Genomic DNA, 6,938 nt, shown 5'->3' with positions numbered 1-6,938 from the left:
TTCTTCTTGTCTACTAGGTTTGGGTTTTTTTTTCTTTCCTTTCCAAAGTCTTGAGTTGAACTGTTATGTCATTTATATGTGCTCTTTCTGATTTTTTTAATGTAGAGCTAATTTTAAAGTGTCCTGGTGGTTTTATGTGTTTTTAAACATGTGGGTTTTTTTTTATCAATTTCATTTAATTTCATACTTTTATTTCTTTTTCAATTTCTTCTTTGACCCATTCATCATTCAGGAGTATGTTGTTTAATCTCCATAAGTTTGTGTAGCTTCTTTTGCTATTGATTGTAAGCTTTATTTCATTTTTGTGTGATAGAACACATGGAATCATTATAATTTTTTTCATGTTATTGAGGATTGTTTTGTGTCCCAGAATATGGTCAATTTTAGAGAAGGTTGCTTGGGCTGCTGAATAGAAACTGTATTCTTTCATGCTTGAGTGGAGTGTTCTGTAGATGTCTGTTAAGTCCATTTCACGTAAAATGTCATTTAATTCACTTGTCTGTTTATTCTTTGTCCAGATAACTTGTCTATTGGGGATAGTGGAGTATTGAAGTCACCTACTATTACTGGGTCAGGGTTAATCTGTGTTTTATTGTCCTGTAGTACTGATTTTATGAAATTGGGTGCACCAGAGTTTGGTACACATATGTTCATAATTTTAATGTTTTCTTGATTGATACTTCCTTTGATTAGAATGGAATGACCCACTTTATCTCTTCTGATTAGTTTTAATTTGAATTCTATTTGTTCAGACATGAGAATTGCAACACCAGCTTGCTTCTTCTATGCATTTTTTCAGGATATTTTTCCCATCTTTTTTGCTAAGATAGTGCCTATCCTTGGAGGTAGGGTGAGTTTCTGGAAAACAAAAAAAAAAATGTGTTTTCTTTCTTAATCTATTCCTCTAACCTGTGTCTTCTGAGAGGGGTATCGAAGTCTTTGATACTTAGCATCATTATGCAAAGATATGTATTTGTTGCTGTCATTTTAACCTGGTTGTGTTCATGAACCTATTTTGTGTTTCTGTTATTTTAACTTTGTTTTCTTTCTGTAACTTCTTTTGTATACTCTTAACTATCTTCAGTCCTTTGTACTTCCTCGAGTACTCTCTGTAGTGTTGCTTTGGTGAACATCAGTTCTTTCAGCTTATTCATATCATGGAAAATTTTCCATTCTCCATCAACTATGATAGATAGTTTTCCAAGGTAATGTGTTCAGGGTTGTCATCCACCGTCATTTAGACCTGGGAATACTTTGGTCCAGGCTGTTCTTGCTTTCATAATTTGCATTGAAAAGTCAGGTGTAGTTCTGGCATGTTTTCCTTTATATGTACCTGTTTCTTTTTCTCTAACAGTTTTCAGTATTCTATCTTTGTTCTGTATATTCAATTTTTCACTATGATATGTCATGGTAAGTGGCTGTTCTAGTCCTGTCTAATTGGTCTTCTACGTACTTCTTGAATATGTATAGGTGTGCCTTTCTTAATTTAGTGAAGTTTTCTTCCACAATCCTGCTGAAGATCTGGCCAGTGTCATTGGCCTATGATTCTTCTCCTTCCTGTATGACTATGATATGTTGATTTGGTCTTTTCATGTTGTCCCACATTTCCTGTGTATTCCATTCCTGTTTTTGTTTGTTTGTTTTAATTTTACATAGTCTTTTTTTAAGGAGTCCAGAACTTCAACATTGTCAACCAGCCTTTATCTTCTCTTTTCTATTTCACTCATTCTACTTGTGAGGCTGTTGTTTCTTATTTACTTCTTGAGCTTTTCAATTCCATATTCATTTCGATTTGGGTTTTCTTTCTTTTTTTGTGAATTCACTTTTCAAGTCTTGAATGGTTTTAGTTATTTTTTCAGCTGCATTATTTGTATTTCCTTGGAATTCCATCACAGTTTATGCCTATCCTCTTTGAGTTCTTCGAGTTGTTTGTCTGTGTTTTCTTTAAGTTCTTTGATGATATTTACGATTGTTCTTTTCAATTCTGCATCATCGGTTTCCTCAAGATGATTCTTATTATGGTACACTTTTGTAGGGCTGGTGAGTTTTGTGGACATATTCTCTTGGATTTTCCTATTATCTGTGGTTTTGCATTGCCATTTGGATATATGGGTGTTATTTGTTGGTTATGTGCCTGGTAGGAATTTCTATTCCTCCTCTGCTTGAATTTTTGTTCTGCTTATATTGTTTATGTAGCTTGGTTGATTTTTTGCTTAGGTATGAAACGTTAGTTGGTGTGTACTTCACGATATTACAGGATAGTAGGCTCTGGGAAGTTTGTGGGTCAGGGTAGTAGACATCCCAGTCAGGATAGTAGGAGGGCCAGTCTTTGGCAAGTGATTCAGGAGCTCAAGGCAAGTTTAGAGTGGGGACCATCTGTGGAAGAAAACAACAAACTATGCTAGAGGATTTACCTAGTCTGGGTAAGGAAGATAGTCCAGAGATCTGACACAGAGGAATTGGAGTGGCCCTGAGACCTAGGCTAGCAGGGGGAGAAGGTGGAGATGGGTATCTTGAAAGTGTTCAGGGGAATGGAATTTTATTTATATTTTTTGTTGTTGCTGTCTTGGCATGTGGATGTCTTTTGTTGCTTGTATGTCTTTTTTAATTATTATTTTTATTTTTATGTGTATGAGTGTATTGTCTCATGTATATACGTGCAATCATGTCATGTAATGCCCACGGTGGTAAGGAGAGGGTGTCTAGTCCCCTGGAACTGGAGTTTCAGATACTTATTAGCCACCACCTGAGTGCTGGGAAGAGAACCTCTGTCTTTTGAAAGAGCTGCCAGCACTCTTAACTGTTGAACCTTCTATCCAGTCCCATGGTTTTATGTCTTATATGGAACTCAAGCATGCCTTTGTTGAACTGGAGTTTGATTATGTTTATATTTTTGGTGATGCTTCATTTCTTTCTGATTGGGTATGGATAGTTAGTTGTTCTGGGCTTCAGGTTCTCTCTTCTGATTTTTTATTAGAAGGAATGGATGGATCAAGCCAGGGTAATCAAAAGTTCTTTAGAGGTGTGAAGAAGCCTAGGTCCAAGTTAGCATGATGAGTATCATCTGGGATGCTTCTAACTAGATAAGCAAAGAAGGTGTGAGTCCTGTATACATTCAGCTGGGATGGTCTTAAAGCAGGGAAATGTTGACCTGGCACTATGGGATCTGGTTGTTTTTCTCAGCTAGTTAGGTGCTCTCAGGCACCCTCAGCAGAATAGGAACAAGGCCCAAAGAGAGATGATAGGAATAGGGTGATCTGACTTTTACCAGCTAGTACAGAGTGCTGGAACTCTTGAGTAGTGAGAGGGACTGGAGATTGTCCCAAAACAAGAGGACAGGTGCTTTCAGAATTTGAATAACTCACTCTGACTAGTCAGGTAGTCTCCAGCAGCCTCAAAGGGAAGGGAGCAAGACCCAAGGACAGCCAATGGAAACAAGATGAGCTATCTAGCAGAGAAAGCCAGAAAAGTGTAAAGTGACAGAGATCTCCTGTATTTAAATTAAATGTATTTTAAGTTCTTTATCAAAATTTTTATAGTGTGCATATCAGTATGATAACATGATGTTCAATGTGCATGCACACTGTGTAATGGTGTCATGTTAATCATTATAAATGTATGGTTTCGTACTTTTATGACCTAGTGGATATGCAAAGTACATTAATTACTGTTGTTGCCAATATCCAATAGAACAACAGTAATTTTAGTGCCCTATGACCAACTTCTCACCACCCTACCTCATCTTCACTACCCTTTCAGCCTCTGGCAAACAACCTCCTGTTAAAAACTTCTGAGATTTTTTTTTACGATTGTATATATAATTGAGATGGTGTAGTCCTTTTCTTTCTGTATCTGTCTTATTTAATCTAGCATAATTACCTTCACTGCCTTCTATGTTGTAATAAATCACAAATATTATATAATGGCTTAATAATATTATAAAATGCACATTTCTCATTTTCTTATGCATTCAAATTTGTTTCCATTTCCTGGCTTTTGTTAATGTTATCATAAATACGGTATCACAGATGTTTCTTTTATATCATGATTTTATTTCCTTTGAGTATTATATTCCAATGATGAATAGATGGAGATAAGAAAGATGTATTTTTACTTTTGTGAAGAAACTCTTTAGTTAGGTTTAATTTTCCTGATATTAATTATTTGGGGGGAAGTTATAGAATGACTGTTTCTTGGTTTTTACACGAGTTTACCTAAATGTTACCAATGTTGAGCACCTTTTTCACATACATCATTAATATGGCTTCTTTCCAAAAATGTCTCCTTAGTTGTAGTACTCATTTAAATTCTTTTTTCATTTTTGAGAATGTCCTACATGAGTATTGTCCCTGAATAACTTTTTTGGCCTTGCTTCAAAATGTCAAGTTCTTTCACTGTGGTTGGCCTAATGAAGTACTCTCAAGGCATATCCCTATTTGCCACCCACGTGCTCATAGGTCTGCTGGGTCACAAGACCCATGTCACAGAGTGGCCTTCACAGAAGCTTGAACCTGTTGCAGAGCCTTCTCTTATTCTAACCTACACATAAAGCTAGCAGCTTTTCAAGGCATTTGGTGTAAGAGCCCTAGTAGCCCTAGTAACACACCATGTAAGGAATGTCCTGGCTCTAAAATCCAAATAGACTCACTAAGTATTCTTCTTCTTTCTGGTAGTAGGAAGAGCCATGTAAAAGCTACCCTTCACCTTAGAAGGAATATCTCTGCATGCTGTATACTGCTGGACTACTAGAAATTTTACTGAGTCAGAATGCCTTTAAATTTTAGTTGGATTCATTTTCCATCCTTTGATGCTCACTCATATGCTTTACCAATAACTCCAGGGGGATTTCTGCCACCTACTCACTTGTTTCATTCCATGCAATATCATCAAAATAGTGGGCTAGTGTGGTATCTTATTTAATAGATAGTTAACCAGCAAGCCCTGTAACCTAAGCTATGGCATATGGATGGAGAATTAATATACCCTTCACGCAGAATATCTAAGGTGTGCCATTGGCCTTGTTGCTGAAAATAATTTGCTTCTAGTGATCATTATGGATATATATAGAAAAAGTATATATGAGATCAATAGCTGCATAACCTGGTACCAAGACATGTTTTAATATGCTCAAGGAAGGATATCACATCCTGGTACAGCAGCTTCAAGTGGAGTCAGCACTTGACTAAGCCTATGATAGTCAACTGCCAAACCCGATTATCCACCTATATTGTACATATAACATGTAGGAGAGTTAAATGTAGATGTGGCCGTAATCACCACCATTGGACTTTTAAAGTCCTCCTGGTAGGTTCAGCTAGAATGGATTCTTCCATTTGACCTTTCTCACTATGATAGCATTTAGCCGGTTGGTCATGGAATCAATATGAGGATTCTGCCAAATCCCAGTTCACACATTCTGGTACTAGGGATAAAAACTGGAGGATAAGTCTGAGGACACATCTTTCAAATTATGAGTCAGACTTTGGTTAAAACTAAATCACCATCTGAGCTCCACAGGCCTCTACTTTAACTGGAAAGTTACATCTGTCTGAGATATCTTGGAACCAATGTGAATGTAGAGCCAGTATCTAGTATACTCCAAAGTATATGATTATTTCTTATTTTGCAATTTATAGTTTTCTTGGAAAGGAAGGAGTAAAGATTAATACTAAAATATTTCTGGAGTGTAGCAGTGTACTTCCTCAAGGAGATGTGGCCTCCACTTCATTTTAATGGATGTCTACACTGTCACAACTCAGGAAAATAGTTAGGAAGCCAAGATTCTTTGTGGGAACTCTTTAAAGTAGACTTTCATAAATTTTCTCTGGAATATTGTGTTTATATAAATCAAGGAGGAACTTAATAGACTTCTCTATTTCACTTCCAGAAAAACCTAACGAAGTATCCAGTGCCAAAGCTCAACATGAGTCAGATTATTAAGATCCATTACAGTCAATTCAACTTGACTTTGGTTATTCAATTTTGCCACTTGGCTCATAACTACACCAGTATCTAAATTAGGCCCATTGAATTTAAGTAATCCATATGGAGTTGTGGCTAACACTGTAAGGTCTACATGCAGAGAAAAGCAATGATAAGAGATATTAAATCTGCTGGTGCCCTTCTCACAAATCTGTTGACCTGTATCATTGATGGAAACATCTTATGGCTCCCCCGCTCTTGCATGGTGAATCTGTTCCAGAATTTCAAATCCCGTTATTCATGCTTCCCTTAATCCACAGTAAGCAAAGTGCCATCAAGCATCTTTAGTTTCCAGTAGGCAATTGACTGATGCTTCAGCCAATTAATCCAATAAACTATTGCTACATCTTTTTAATTCTGAGAGGTACAACACAAAACCCAGAGAGTCTGTTCAACATGTCAGCAAGGACATGAATAGAAGCACAGTTCCAAATATTTCCTTCATCCTGAGATGTTACCTTTATCTTTATTTGCTTTCTTTCAGGCAATCTCTGGCTTTGCCACAGAGAAAAAAATTTAAGAGTAACCAATATAATACAGAACTGACTTTAAGAGATTACAATGTAGATTTTATGTACGAGGTTTAAAAAAATAGGAGTTCAGGAAAGATAAGAAGTATTGAAGTATGAAAACGAGCTTATCAAAAGATAATATCCCTTTGGTATCATTACAATGGATATATATATATATATATATATATATGATTTAGATGGCTTTCATTACATTTCTAAGAGTTGCTAAGTGATAGCTGTTAACATAGTCATATATTATATGACAACGTACATTTTGATTTTCTTAATGTCCTTGTTGAACATGTATTCTTTAACTTGATTGAATAAAAATATTAATTTTGCAACAAAACGTGGTTGCATTTAGTATGAACAAGAGCAGATCTTAATAATTACTGTGATTCACTCTTTTTTGGAAAATTATTTATTCATTAACCACATGATTAG

This window comes from Nannospalax galili, unplaced genomic scaffold (genome assembly GCF_000622305.1).
Source record: "Nannospalax galili isolate Female #2095 unplaced genomic scaffold, S.galili_v1.0 scaffold10, whole genome shotgun sequence".
In the NCBI taxonomy this organism is placed as follows: Eukaryota; Metazoa; Chordata; class Mammalia; order Rodentia; family Spalacidae; genus Nannospalax; species Nannospalax galili.
The sequence above is the reverse complement of the archived record's forward strand: the minus strand, read 5'-3'. Positions refer to the sequence as shown.